General features: G+C 34.3%; 1 pseudogene; it reads left to right on the forward strand.

Moving 5' to 3' along the window:
* The first annotated feature begins 15,375 nt into the window (after nt 1-15,375).
* Nucleotides 15,376-16,392, forward strand: LOC116125549 (annotated as a pseudogene).
* The last annotated feature ends 102 nt before the right edge of the window (nt 16,393-16,494 follow it).

Genomic DNA, 16,494 nt, shown 5'->3' on the forward strand with positions numbered 1-16,494 from the left:
CAGTGTGTATTAGTTCAACGAGTCATGTGCTTCTAGTGTTTGCTTTCTTAATTGTGGATGTGGTTTGTTTTCCCTTAATACAATCCACACAAATGTCAAGATCAGTAAAATCCAAATTTGGTAAAACTTCATTCTTTACTAATCTTTGCATTCTTTCTTTTGATATATGGCCTAAATGTTTATGCCATAAATAAGCAGATTTCTCATCTACAGAAGCACGTTTTGGTCCTATACTATGATGCAGGGTCAACAATGTCTTAGCAAATAAACTATCAAGATGTAATTTATACAATCTATCACAAAGCACACCAGAACCAATTAAGAAATTATGTTTAGATAAATTGAAACATCCATTCCTGAATTTGAAAGAATATCCTTCTAAATCAAGTTTAGATAAAGATATTAAATTACGGGATAACTCCGATACATAAAGAGTATTAAACAATTCTAAATGATGTCCAATACTTGAAATTAAATGATAGGTTCCAATAGCTTCAACTTGTGCTTTGACCCAATTTCCCATGAGTAATGTTACAACCACCGACGGTAATGCACCGAATTTGTACACTGAATGACGTGACAAAATTCTGACCGTTGATTGATATTAAGTTAAAATTAATCAACTATCAAGATTTTGCCACATCATTCGGTACACTACCGTCGGTGGCTGTATTATTTTCCATTTCCCATATATACAAATCTTTCATTATCGTTTATGGTTTGTGTCATAAGGAATCCCTGCGTAGTAGTAGAAATATGAGTGGTACATCCATAATCAATCCACCAAGTAATACTCGACTTGCTCACTCCACTCATTATAATTGAACCCATTAAACTTAACAACAATTGAGGCTTGAAGAGCAGATGCTGCAAAAACAAAATTATGCTTACACATTAATGCTTTGAGTTTCATACCTAATTCATAATTTTAGGTTCAGATATTAAAATTTATTATTATTAAAACATAAATGTATATTGAAAATCTCCTTTGAGATATAAAACAATATACGATAATTAAACTTAATTGATGCAATTTTCTTAATTGGTAATCAAATGTATTTTCCTTAGACATGTTCGTTATCTTTGGATATACTAAACATACCCAATCAAGTACATTAATTAACCATAGTTATGTTCATAATTATAGGATTAACCAATCTACCTTTGGACGATCCTTAACTATCCTATAATTTATGAACTTCAAATTACTCATGTCAACTACATCATGTCATCTCTTTAAAGCATCTAACAATCATGAATAATTAAATCTAATTTAATTTGATATCTATGGGATAACCATTCTAATTTGGCCACTTTGGTGACTAACAAATTATACATAATATAGTATCAAACTTAAATAATAACTATAATATTATCCAAGGTCAAAATTGGGTCAATTCAACCTGTTGATCGTTAACTTTGAGTGTTGACCATTAATTTTGACCGTTGACTGTTAATTTTAACAATTGACCATTAAATTTGATGATTGACCGCTAAATTTGATAGTGGATCGTTAAATTTGCTGATTGACTGGTTTAGTCAATGGTCTAGAGTGGTTTGACCTGTTTACCGATCCGAATCACAGACTGGATCGGGTTTACCCGTTTGACTAAATGGGTTGGGCTTCTTTATGGGTTAAGGTTTGAATTGGGCTCACTTAAAAATATGGCTTGGGCTTCTTTTATTTGGGTTTATATAAATGAAAACAAATAGGCTTTAAAAGAAAAATGGGTTGGATCAACATGTGGATCAATATTTGACTCGAATTTTTGGAAAAATTTTGGAATCCGAATTTTATTGAAAAAACTAGTTTGAAAAATCACGTTTCATCATAAGAAAATCTGATTTCAGCCAACTTTCTAGCCACTTAATAGATTCACAAACTCAATCAAATTTACAAACCCAATCAAATTTAACAACCCTTTATATTTGTTGTCGGAAATAACATAGAATAACATATATCCTAACATAATCCCAAGATCATAGTCACCATTGCAATCACATTTGTATATAAATGAACTACAATGAATTAACACAGCATAAATACCTCTTTTCCTTTTCTCTGAAGCAATAAAGTTAATTTGGAAGAAAACCACGAAGTGTATTTCTCTTTTCCAAATTCTAGAGAGAGAGAGCGTATTTTTCCTTTGCGTTTTGGTGAGTTTTAGTGAGTAACTTTTTCTAAAAGAAAAAAACCTTCCTTTTATATGGGAACGGTTCGTGAGAAACTGCCTTTGGTAGTTTCCACTTCTCACACGCCTTCATCATGGGTGTATTTATCCAATATCTCCCACTCACACATGATGAGACTTTCTCTCTCTGTGCTTTTTTAAGGTTCATACTTTAGTAAATATGCCGTGTGACCATGCATACTTCGAGAGCACGTTAGTCATATATATGTTAGGAGTATATAACTTCTCGAATTGTGAAACTCAGGTTGTATGTTGTATGCAATACCTAGATTACTTATCACATTTTTCTAACAATCTCATTTACAATAAATATGCGTAGTATTCATAATTATGTTTTATGTAAAGACAAAACATAATTGGTCGACCAATGAATACACGTGATTATAGTGTGATAATTCAAAACGTAATCTTCCTCTTTTCTCGATTCTTGCAACTTTCATTTAACTTGCTTTTTTAGAAATGTCCCAGCAGATTGAATTTATCTTAATCCTTTGGTAACACTCTAAGATAGCAATCATTAAATGAAGTTTTCAAGAAACAGAATAGAGTAATAAGAGTATTCTATGAGATTTTATTCTTAAAAACTCAGGGTCTCACACAATGTTAAAGTTGAAATAATTTTGACTTTCATTACCCCTTTGGTCAATGTTTTGCACATATGGTATGAATCACATGCTACAACATTTCCTCCTTTCCTATGGAGTGCATGTCTCTTTTCTTGTAAATGCTATACAGATTTTAGTTCAGACATACCTAATGTCTAACTTGAGTTCACTTTACATACTTTTAATTCATCAGAACTCTAATCTGGCAATTAGACCATAAGTGATCATTTATCACTTATGGTCATATTTCATTATGACATTATTTTAATTCAGTTTTAAGCGACGTTAAACATTTTAAGCTTGGCTCTCTATTATCACCTAGATAATAAGCTTAAAATCTTTTCATCTCCATTCCTACGAAGTAATGGAGGCGATTGCCTGTGTAGAAGGCCAATCTTTTAGCTGTCCGACATGCTTTTCAAAATCACATATATATATTTACATAACTAATATGTATATATATAACTTCTTCATGTATGTTCCATAATAATCTAAATTGAGCATTGACAATATTTTTATTTATATTGATAAGACAAATGTGAACAATTTTGGGAAATCTCAAAGTATACGTACATTTAACACCTACGTAAGCCTAGAGATCTAACATGTCTATTGAAAGTATCTCTTGGTATAAGCTTTGTGAATGGATCCGCAACCATGTCATTTGTAGATGTACTTCATGTTCATCCTTTTGTGCCATCAAGTATCGCACAAAATTATATTGATATCTATGTGTTTCGTTTTACCATGATATTTGGGATCCTTAGTGTATGCTATTGCTGCTTGACTATCACAGTTTATTCTTACTGGTTCAATAGCAACATTAATTATTCTCAGATGATTCATGAACGTCTTAATCAAATGGCTTCTTGCACTGCAGCTGAAAATGCTACAAACTCAGCCTCTATTGTAGATAAGGTTATGCATGATTGTTTCTTACTGCTCTAAGATTGGCCTCACCATTTAGTAAGAAACATATCCAAAGTAGATTTCCTTTCATCTAAATCTCCTCCCATCAGTATTGTGTAGCCTCTCAAGTGTAAATCATTTCCTTGATAACATAATGAGTAATCAGCTGTCCCTTTTAGATATCTTAAGATTCTCTCCACTGCTTTCCAATGTGCTTGTCCTGGGTCGGACTGGTATCTACTTACCAACCCAACGGCATAATAGATGTCAGCTCTAGTGCCATTATGGCGTACGTGAGACTTCCAACAGCACTTGTATAAGGAATATTCTTCATTTGTTCCTTTTCTTGTGAGTCTTCGGACACATTACGACTTAAAGTCTCGCCTTTTGCGATAGGGTTGTCTATGGGTTACAATCTTGCATATGAATCGTTCAAGAATTTTCTTAATGTATGGTTCTTGTGAAGAGATACTAATTTTCTTGAGCGATCTCTTGAAATCGACTCCAAAAATTAGCAGCTTTACCCATATCTTCATCTCAAAATGAGATGATAACCATCCTTTGATTTCATTGCAAATCCCTTATCATTTCCAGCTATAACTATATCATCAACATATAATGATAATATAACAAATTTGTTATTGGATCTCTTTGTATATACACAATGATCTTCATTTATCATTTGAAATCATACGACATTTCGCATTATGAAATCGATATACCATTGTCTTAAGGACTGCTTGAGGCCATAATTGACTTTAAAAGTCTGCACACTTTGTGTTCTTGACCTTCTCTAATAAAACCTATTGGTTGATCCATATAGATTTCTTCTTGTAATTCTCCATTGAGAAAAGCAGTCTTTACATCCATTTGATGCATTCAAGATCCATGCTAGCAACTATAGCTAGAATAAGTCGGATTGAGGTAAACCGCACAACAGGTGAAAAAGTTTATTCATAATCTATCTTCTTGTTTTGTATACCCCTTCGTGACTAAGCAAGCTTTGTATCTTTCAATACTGCCATCAGTTTTACGCTTGATTTTGAGAACCCACTTGTTCCCAATGGCTTTGCGTCCTTTTGGTAAATCAACAAATTCCCATACTTGGTTTGATTTCATAGACTCCAATTCTTCTTCCATTGCTTTCATCCATTTTTCCTTAGAATGGCAATTGAGAGCTCTTTTACATTCCTTGGCTCTTCGTCATCTTGCGGAGTAACTAGAAAAATTTCCCCCTCAATCTCAAATCATCGACGTGGAACTTGTTTCCTATTTGATCAACGTATTGAGATTGATTGGCGTTACTCCCACTTGGACCACTATCATAGTTGGATCGCTAGTAGGGAATGATGGAGGATCTGAAACTGATTCATCAACTTCCATATTGCTCCCACTGGGATGTAGTAAACCAACTGATTGTGGCAACATTGCCTTGGTCTTGTGTTTCATATAGAAACAAGTCTTTACCTATCTCGCCCTTCTTAGGAAAATCAGTTTCAAGAATGATGCTACCACTTTCTTTTTCTCCTATGAAGACGTATCCTTTGAATGTTCTAGTATCTTATGAAGATACATTTCTTCCCCCTTGGACCTAATTTTCCATATTTATGGGAAGGATCATGAACAGAGCGCAATCCCCATGGTTTTAGGAGACTCAAATCGGGTTTCCGATTTGTCCATAACTCATATGGGTGTAGTAGTAATGATTTGGATGGTACTTGATTGAGGATATATGTGGCAGTCAATAAGGCATCACCCCAAAAGGTGATGGGCAAGTTTGCTTGTACCATCATAGACCTCACCATCTCAAGTAGTTTTGTTTCTTCGTTCTACAACAACATTTTGTTGCGGAGTTCTTGGAATAGTTAATTGACGTTCTATTCCCATTTCATCACAAAAATTTCTGAACTGATCAGATAAATATTCACGACCTCGATCGGTTCATAGAACTTTATCTTTTATCTAATTGATTCTCAACTAAGTTTTTAAACTTCTGAAAGGATTCTAAAGCTTCTGATTTTGAGAAATCAAGAAAACATAACCATATCGAGTGAAATCATCTATAAATGTATGAAATAAACAGCCCCATGTCAGCCCTCACATTCATTGGACAACCTATGTCAGAATGGATTAGTTTAATGGAACTTTAGCTCTTATCGCTTTTCCAAATGGTTTTCTTGTTGTTTTCCGGCTAGACAATGTCACAAGTAGTCAGTCTACTTTTGTTAAGGATCCTAACAAGCCTTCTCTTGCTAGTATTCATTCGTTGTTAGCCAATATGGCCAGCCTTGCATGCAATATATTCACGTCATCATTATTTGAAGATGTAATAAAGGAAAAACAAACATTACTATATTATAAGCAACATCAAGTACTATAAAACCATCTGAAATATACCACAATCATCGTATGTTGGTCCAAAATAAATGGACACCAGTACTGGAAAAGTTTAAATTAAAACCAAGTTTAACAAGTTCTAACACGGAAATCAAATTTCAAAGAGTATCGGGTGCAAATAACACGTCATGTAGGTATAGATTCGACCTCCACGCATGATCAATTTGCATGTGCTGATCCTTTAACTTCCACTTTTGAATTGTTACCTACATATATCCATTTTGTTTCCCGTGGTATTCGTCGAAAATCCACGAAAGCACTCCTGTCTTTGCTATGTGGTCTGTCCTCCTGCTGAATCTACAGTCCACAAAGGATGAGATTCAGTTAGAAAAACAGAACTGGAAACATTTATATAACTTACTTGTGCAAACAAGTAATTTACCTTCTTCAGCTCGCTGCAATCGTGAGCAAAATATTCCTTGTTACCACAATATAGCATTTCACCTTTGCCATATTTCCCTTCTGGCAGGATGTTTTCCTTTTCTTTTTGAAGAACTTTCTCTTCTTCCCTTAGCCTTATCAGTATGCCTTTTCTTTGGGTCCACCTTGGAATTTACGTTTAAATCCTTCCCACCATGTGAATTGGAACCAACCATATACACATCAGTATTTCCTTACTCACATTAAGGCGATCTTTTCCAGTTCCAAATGGCTATGGCATCTTCTAAATTTCTGATGCCCTCATTATGGGTAAGTGTTATTTTATATGTTCCCAATTTTAAGGCAATGATCTTATGACAGCTTGAACCTCTTGTTCGTTAAGACATGACCTGCATCTCTCAACTCACTTATCATGTTTGACAAATGCCATAAATGTACTCTCATAGTATGTTCAGCTTCTTTTTTATGTGTCAAACTTGATAGTGAGTGATCGGAGTTTGTAATGGACTTACCGCCAAACTTTGTACAAGTGCGGACCACATGTCCTTTGCCAATTCATAATCCCAGTACTTTTTCATGAGATCATTGTCCATGCTGCTCACAAAGTATGCAAGCAGTGAAATTCTTCTTCTTCCATATGTCATAAGCTGTACGGTCTCGTCTATGTTGAGCCGTGACTCCTTCTTCGGCTCTTCCATGGTTGTAGTAAGAGCTTCAAGAACCTCTTGTTCTTCCAAAACTATTGGATTTTCATGCTCCATATCTCATAATTGTCGCCATTAAATTTTTCTCCTTTGTTAAGTTAAGCGACAATGTTCTTAGATGCAAATGCCATTTCTAAACAAAATTACACGTTGGATAATGCTGTTATTCAATGCTCAGAATATACTATTCTTTAATTAATTTACCAATAATATTGTATATTAGATTTGGAATCAAAGTTAACAATGTCAACAATCATCATCCAAAATTCCAATTTCCAATTATCATAGATATAACTAATTGCAATTCTAAAAATATATTTAGACACAATTATATAAATATAAATCAACATCAATTCACATAAATTTTAAATTTTAATAAATAAATTAATTCCATTATGTAAATAGAATTCAACATGTAATGAAATTAAACAAACAATTTCAAAAAAAAAAAAAATTAAGTGTACAGCCACATTCCTAAAACTGGGAAGGATCTGACAATCCTTATCCTAAGGTCTTATATAACTTGTAATTAACCCTAGGCAGGGGAACTCCCAGTTTCTTGTGATATCCTTTACGAGTGGAGACTCCTATTGATGCACCAACAGTCTTTTGCGCACCCCAATCTATGTACTCTTTGATATAGTTGTTGACTAAACGTCTATAATTTTTATTGTCATCTTTAAAGTTATGAACTTTCAGCTGGTCCAAACCATATCAAGGAGACCAACGAGATTAGGGTAACCAGAGTCTCTCTTAGAACTTGGTATTTCGACTTATCTTCCTTTAATCCCCCTATCCATATAATTCCTGAATCTTTTCATTCACATGAATGAAATGATTTACGAGTTACACCAACTTATCCTCTATGTCTCTTAAAATCAATGTGTGAGTTTGTAGAGTTCTAATCATGTTCATAACCCTTTCCCTTTGAGCAGGTGTTCTAGCAACCATTGCACGTCTATAACGTAACATTTTTCTATAACAAATACAAAAAAAACTATTTATTTATCAAATAAAGGTTGACTATATTTGATAAATAATATATATATACGTGTTTATGGTTCAATAACAAAATTAGACTCATAACCATATACCAAGTATTCATTTTTATTCCTTATAGCAAAAGAAAAAAAAATTTAGAATACTTCACGCTCCGCCCAGAAGCGACCACGCGCCGACAGTAGCTTTCACGCGCCCTATGCGTCGGCAGTGTACTCCATGGGCGTGTCACGCGCCCACACGAATTCTGGTCGGGTTGACCCGTTTCCACATTCAACCAGGTCAATCCCGACCCATGTTTAACTCGTTGACTTGTTTGACTTTATGAGTCAGATGTTGACCGGGTTTGACTAACCCGTTTGGTCTTACGGGTCAGGCGTTGACTGGGTTTGACTGACCCATTTGGTCTTGCAGGTCGGGTTTGACTAATTATCGGGTTTGACTAACCCGTTTGGTCATATGGGTCGGGTCTACTGGTCAACTTGACCCATTTTTATTTTGGTTATGGGTTGGGCCGCATAGGAATATATTGGGTTTGTGAATGTAATTAACACAAAACTAAATTAGCCCAATGGTTAGGGGATTGGGCTTCAACCACTTAGGTTCAAGTCTCACCAACCACGCTTATTTGAATCTTTTTTAAAAAAGAAGTAAAACAGGAAAAACGACATGTCATTCATAAGGTTGATTCGAAAACGACATGTCAGTTCTTGTTATCTTCAACCTCTGTCCGGGTCTGCAACTGGGCACCCGACCCGGAAATTAACCCATACGAAACCCGAAACTTCAAATTGTCATATCTAAGTCATTTTAACTCCATTTTTTATGATTCAAAAACCATTTTCTTCATAATTTCATAAGGAATCTCTTAGTCTAATTATCATTACCAAAAAAAAAAATATTTTTTATGTACAAAATTTGAAAAATTCAGAACTGCATTTGACAAACCAATAACATGCTTCAACATAATAGTATAAATTTAAAACAATATGAACCACGGCTCTGATACCAATGTTGGAAATAACATAGAATAACATATATCCTAACATAATCCCAAGATCATAGTTACCATTACAATCACATTTATATATAAATGAACTGCAATGAATTAACACATCATAAATACCTCTTTTCTTTGTCTCTGAAGCAATAAAGTTAATCTGGAAGAAAACCATGAAGTGTATTTCTCTTTTCCAAATTCTAGAGAGAGAGCGTATTTTTCCTTTGCGTTTTGGTGAGTTTTAGTGAGTAACCTTTTCTAAAAGAAAAAAACCTTCATTTTATATGGGAACGGTTCGTGAGAAACTACCTTTGGCAGTTTCCACTTCTCACACCCCTTTATCATGGGTGTATTTATCCAATATTTGTCAATTTCGAAACCCAATTCAATTTCTTCATCCCATAAGAATCCTAATATATCAAAAAACAACTTAATGGAAAATACATCAGTTTCTAAACCTGGCTCTGATACCATATGTAAAAACTTAATAGCAATTTCATCAATGGCAAAGAAACAATAATACAATCATATTTCTATGCCCTAAATTGCATAAACATAAATCCCAATATTAGAAACTTAATGTATTTTCACTATTTAATAAAAGAGAATTCGGATTTGGCTTTTTGAGACTTATCATGTACATGCTTCACTGAATCAGTCATAACTGAAGTTATAGAAGTCTGATTGAGTTAATCTTCGGTCAGGCTACCATCAAGTAAGGGTTGTTGACAAGGATATTCCCAAGACTGCATTCTGAACCAGATATGGACATTATGAATTTATAGTGATGCCATTTGGATTGACTAATGCACCAGTGGTGTTCATGGATTTGATGAATAGGATTTTCCATGATTGTTTGGAAGAAAAGGGAAGCTTGCCCCTAGATATATTGGTCCATATGAGGTATTAGAGAAAGTGGGCAAAGTAGCTTACAAACTTGCCTTACCAGCTAGTATGGACCGGATCCATAATGTTTTTCATGTTTCCTTATTGCGAAAGTATGTTAGTGATCCTTCGCATATATTACAAGCAAATGAAGTGAAGCTAAAAGATGAGCTAATTTATGAAGAACGTCCAGTTCAGATTCTGGATAAAAGAATAAAAGAGCTCCCAAATAAGAAAGTACCGCCTGTTAAAATACTGTGGAAGAATCATAATGTAGAAGAAGCGACATGGGAGGTTGAGCAAGATATAAAGGAAAGATATCCAGACCTCTTCAACTGAATTTTGAGGACAAAATTCTTATAAGGGGGGGATGATTGTAAACTAATCTTTCAATGAGATTGTGAAAGAAGGCACTTTATATCTCTCCTTTTATTCTCTTACTGGCACTTTCTTCTTTCTATTTATCGTCACAACTATGAGGACATGCTGAAAGAAAATAAAGAAAGAAATAATCGTTAAATACTTAAAAATATACAATAATTAATTTTAAAATTATTAATATGATTATTATCATTGTCCACAGAACATTTGAAATACAAATTTAATCCAAAATATGTTGATAAGAGACACAATCAAGGTACGTGATATCATTACGAACACAAAAGAAAAAAAAAAACCATTAAACTAAAACTGGAATTTTAAGACAATAATTCAAGAGTAGCCATAGGGATAACGTTATTCCAGCAACTTAATTAATCAAACCCTACAATTATATAACTAATTACGTTAATGGGTAGATTATAACAAAGAAAAGCCCAGAAAATTAAGTAAATACAGGATGAATGGAGATGAGTTTCTTTCATACCAAAACATGCTCCCATGTCTTGTATAACAAGTTTAAGCTCTGCACAACGAAATAGTTTAAGCATAAACTCGTTTATTTATAGTAGAGTTTTGAAAACTTTATGAATGTTAATTAATTAATATGGTTATATAACTTAAACATATTAAATAGGAAATTAATTAACATGCAAGAGAGAGAGATAGGAAACTTAATATTTCGCATTTGGACTTTTTAATTCTTTAAAATCCCGTTCTAAATTGGAATTTTGAAAGGGTCCTTGTAATTTGGTAATAAATATTCTAAAGGTTGGGAAATTATGATAATTTATGGCATGAAGCTCTTATTTCCTATGTAAGTTTGTCCTCTGAATTAGATCAAATTGAAATTGAATATTGGCCGAGAAGAAACTTACTGAAAATTTATAGTACATGTGCTTGATATTTGAATATTATTGTTATTTGATTGTGAAAACAAAATTGAATGTACTTTTCTTAATTAAGAGAGTTTAAGACTTCAATTTGTGGAAAAATACTTTAGCAAGTTTGTATTTCTTATATATAAGGATTAAATTTATAACACTAGATTAAACACATCAATCTATTACAATCAAATAGCTTCGGAGTTGATGAAATGACATATAAAACCAATAATAATTATGTTCAATTTACTTCTCTCTTCAAAAGCTCCAATAACATGGATTGAGTTTGCTCTCCGTTCGTTGTCGAATAAGAAAGTGTATTTTTTTGGGTGGAAAAATGGTATTTTAAAAATCTGTGGGTGAGAAAGTGTCATTAAACCATTATTTGGGTGAAAAAAAGTCGTTTACAATTAATACTTTCAAAGAAAACCGAAGAATGCAAAAATTAAGCACATTACAAATTATTCAGCCATTGCAATCGTTGATCAACCGTCATAGCCACAAAAGCCTCTCGCCATTCGGGGCTCTGAAACATCTCAACTGCCTTAAAGAAAAATTTGCTTGTGGGTTGATTAAAGTTAACACCTTCCATCTCTTGTAACATTTTTACACAAGCAATAACTGAAACTGATGAAGCATCGAATGGAGGGCGAATACTAGCTCTATCTTGATGCTTCCCCACGCCCATCTGCGCAACACAATTTTTGCAATTTGTATCAATGATAAAGGGTTCTAAATTTTCACTTCTAGATAATATTTACACATCAAAGTAAACGCTAATTTAATTTTGCTGTTAATATTTATCTATTCGTTGACATAAAAACATTATAATCAGAAACAATATAACAATAAAAATTCGTCATTTTAGCACTTAAACTTGTCTTCAAGTTAGCATCACTTTGTAATTACATTATTATTCAACCTCAATAATTTGATTACTAAATACAATTTTAATGAGCTAGGGTTAGAATATGAGACCTTATAGATGGGTGGAGGAGACGTTACAGGCGATTCCCAAGGATTGTTATCCATTTGTCTCTCGCATTTCCTGTTCATATGTACCTCTTTTATATAATTCTCCACTTTTTCATTTTACCTCAGCTCGAGCCTTCAAGCTACTTGATGTTGTTGATGAAGTTGAAAATGATCTCTTCTCTGATCGGTCGAATCACTTTTCGAATCTATAATATTACTTAATCGATAAGGTATTGAAACTCTAGATGATGCCAATAAACATTTAAAACAAAATTTTATAGTATTTAGTCCATAAAATATTTAAAACACCATCTACTAAGATATGTACTTCAAATAAATACCAACTTTTGCGGTAGAAACAAATTACTCAACATGCATAAAAGTTCTGTTACCATTGGACTCAAATGAAGGAACATATATGTATTTTGTGACAGTGTGGATCTCCTTTTTTTCATTGTTGATTTTAATCACAAGAAAAATTAAGCAAATGACTATAAGAAATACCAGGTGTCTCGTCCATGCGGCCATTACAAAATTATACGCCACGAAATCAAACTGAAGTTAGGCATAAAGATGGTGAATTGCAGAAGAGCTATAGGTTCATAAAATTAATTAACTACCATAAAGCTTTAAAAAAATTTGTAATTATGGGTCAAACTGCAATTGATGTCGATGAACATAAAACCTTTGGAAGATTAATATAAATTATTTATTTATACGTGGCCAACAAGAAAGCAAAAGAGGACATATAAACACTACAAGCTTAACATCACCCTTCCACTGCAAACCTGTCAAAAAAACAATGGGTACTTAATTAACCAGAAAAGAAAAGAAAAGAAACTAACAGAAAATTAAACCCCCTGTTTGTTTCACTATTTTCAATGGAACCCTTCTTATGTATTTTAACAATGTAATGTTATCGCAAGAATCCTATTTCCAGTCTGTCATTTGCAATGCACCAGAGTTTAAGAACAAAACCGTAAACAGTGATTTAAGATATATGATGTGGGACAACCCTCCAAAAATGGTCCACAGTGGAGCTGTCTTTGAAACACAGTTTCAGAAGAATGACCCTGTGCTGAACATAGTTGATGAAAAGATCCTCAACCATGCATGGACGTAACCAAGCCGTCCCAGGGGCATGGTGCTCTGGCCGAAGAAACGGGTGGATGGATCCTTGCTCCCAATGGGGTGATGTCAACATATTGAAGCCTGGACCACAGGCGAAAAAGTTAGAATAGACCATTACAAACCTCCTCGACGACTGGAACTCACAGTCGAATCAAAGCAAATGAAGGTAGGAAAACTGAAGAATATTTTCCAGAGTATTGGTGCAAATTTTTGGAATCACAGAAATGTAAAATGTTCAAAGGACTGCTGTAAACTGAGACATTCATTCGTGTTTAGGCCAAATTTTTTGAGGTTATTCCAGTCAGACACAATAGTGTTTATAAAAGGGGGCAGAGTTGAATAAGGGGAGAGAAGAATTCACAATGAAATTGGCAAGAAAGGATCAAACATTTGTACTACTAACTAGTTTAAGGAAGTCAGAAACAAAGTTTGATATGAACAGTGTGCCCCTCAAAGTTTAGGCAACAGTTTAATATGAACAGATTGATTTTCCCAAATGATGATCTAAAATTATTCATATCGGTTCATGATTCACAGAAGGCTACGGCTACACATTGACAAGTTTCACGTTATGATTCAAAAATTGAAAATAATTTGCTACTCAATCAGTTTATTGTATGTTCAAATTCATGATAATCATTAATAAGAAGTAAACCACAAATTTTACTCAAATAATTTCTCTTTTATTTTAGATATAAGTTCTATTTACGATTGCAGACAGAAACAATTATTTCATTCTTCCCTTAAAAGGTAGGGGTGAGTAGGTTCAGATACCTGGCCTAAACCCTTGGAATTGGAACCGACGGTTCCGAGGATTTAGGAACCAGGTTCAGGTTCAGGTACCCAACACTATTCACCAAAAATTACAAACATCTTCTACTGTTCACAAAATGACAAATATATCATATGAAAATTACAAATACACCACCAAACATCTCTCTCAAAACTGCCCAAATGCCTCAATCTTTCGCGTCCCAATACATCTATTTCAAATGGGGAGAACGACTTACACATGCCTAAGGTTTTTCGTAACGATAAATTGGTACTTAAAAGGTTTTAAAATGACAAATAGATACATTCCGTCATGTTCTGTTAATGATTTATGTTTATTAATAGTGAAAAGACTAAAATACCATTAAAAGTTTAAATTTTAGTTTTTTATAAATTTAAAAATTTCTAAAAAATCCCATAGGTTTACAAATTTAACTAAATAACCCAATATATAAATTTTTTGTAAAATAACAAAAACACTCCCTCCACCCGCAGTGCCAGATTCCAGCCACCACTGCCAGAATCTGGCCGGAAAGTTGCATTACGACACAGACCCGTCGGATCTGTGTCGTAAGGCGACGATCTGGCTTTTTTCGGCTAAATCCGTGACTGATCTGGCTGGAAAAGGCCAGATCTACGGCTAGATTTGGCCGTCGACGCTACAAAACTCCATCTGCGGCGTCGACGGCTAGATCTAGCCGTAGATCTGGCCTTTTCCGACCAAATTAGCCACGGATCTGGCCAGAAAAGGCCAGATCTGGCTGCTGCTTCGACGGCCAGATCTGGCCGGAAAAGGCAAGATCGGCACGTTACGACACAGATCCGACGGGTCTGTGTCATAACGCAACTTTCCAGCCAGATTCCGACGGTGGTGGCCGGAATTTGGCACTGCGGGTGGCGGAGGTGTTTTGGTTATTTTACAAAAATTTTATATATTGGGGTATTTAGTTAAATTTGTAAACCTAGGGGGTTTTCAGAAGTTTTTAAATTTATAAAAAACTAAAATTCAAACTTTCAGGGGTATTTTAGTCTTTTTACTATTAATAAACAAAAATTACTAACAAAACATGACAGAAGGTACATATTTATCATTTTAAAACATTTTGGGTATCAACTTGTCGTTATGGTAAACCTTAGGTATGCACAAGTCGTTCAGCCTTTCAAATGGGTCTCTCAAATCATCATCATCGTCATCATCTGACCTTCTACAGATCAAACCGTGGCGTTTCGGACAAAACCCACGAGTTTATTCACGCCGAGCAACAACACCCAGATGCCAAAACAGAGACTTTAAACCATAAAATCACAGAGGAATCTGAAAGAATCTGTAAAGTGGAATCAAAGAACACTGCTAATATAGATTCGTCTCTAAATAACGCTTCAATTTAGGTGTCTCCAACGCTTGTTCTTGAGGTTTTGAAGAGGCTGAGCAATGCCGGTGTGCTGGCGTTGTCTTTCTTTAGGTGGGCTGAGAAGCAAAAAGGGTTTAAACATGATGCAGAAAGCTATAATGCGTTGATCGAATCTCTGGGAAAGATTAAACTGTTTAAAATAATATGGGAACTAGTGAGCGAAATGAGGAGTAAAGGGTTGTTAAATAAAGAAACTTTTGCTTTAATTTCGAGGAGATATGCGAGAGCTAGGAAGGTTCAAGAAGCCATTGATTCCTTTGAGAAGATTGAGGAATTTGGATTGAAGTTAGAATCATCAGATTTTTATAGATTGATTGACACTTTGAGTAAGTCAAAGAATGTAGAGGCTGCACAAGAGGTGTTTGATAAAATGAAAAAGAGAAGATTTGAACCTGATATTAAGTCGTATACTATTTTGTTAGAAGGGTGGGGAAGCGATCAGAATTTGTCGAGATTAAACGAGGTTTATACAGAAATGAAGGGTGAGGGTTTTGAGCCGGATGTCGTAACGTATGGGATTATGGTTAATGCACATTGTAAGGTTAGGAAGTATGATGATGCAGTTGAGTTGTTTCGTGAAATGGAAGCGAAGAATTGCAGGCCTAGTCCTCATGTTTTTTGTACTCTGATTAATGGATTGGGTTCTGATGGGAGGTTAAATGAAGCCCTTGAGTTTTTTTAGCTGTCCAAGAAGAGTGGTTTCGCACCAGAGGCACCTACTTTGAGCTGTCGAATGAGTCGAATGACACTGTTTTCTCATATTTTCTAGACCCGTTTATTATTATTTACCACAGTCTAAACTTAAATGAAATTTGCTAGAATCAAAGCTCTATTTCATGGTTCTCTGCTTCAGTTGATACCCAAATGGATA

Source organism: Pistacia vera, unplaced genomic scaffold (genome assembly GCF_008641045.1).
Source record: "Pistacia vera cultivar Batoury unplaced genomic scaffold, PisVer_v2 Contig168, whole genome shotgun sequence".
Classification (NCBI taxonomy): Eukaryota; Viridiplantae; Streptophyta; class Magnoliopsida; order Sapindales; family Anacardiaceae; genus Pistacia; species Pistacia vera.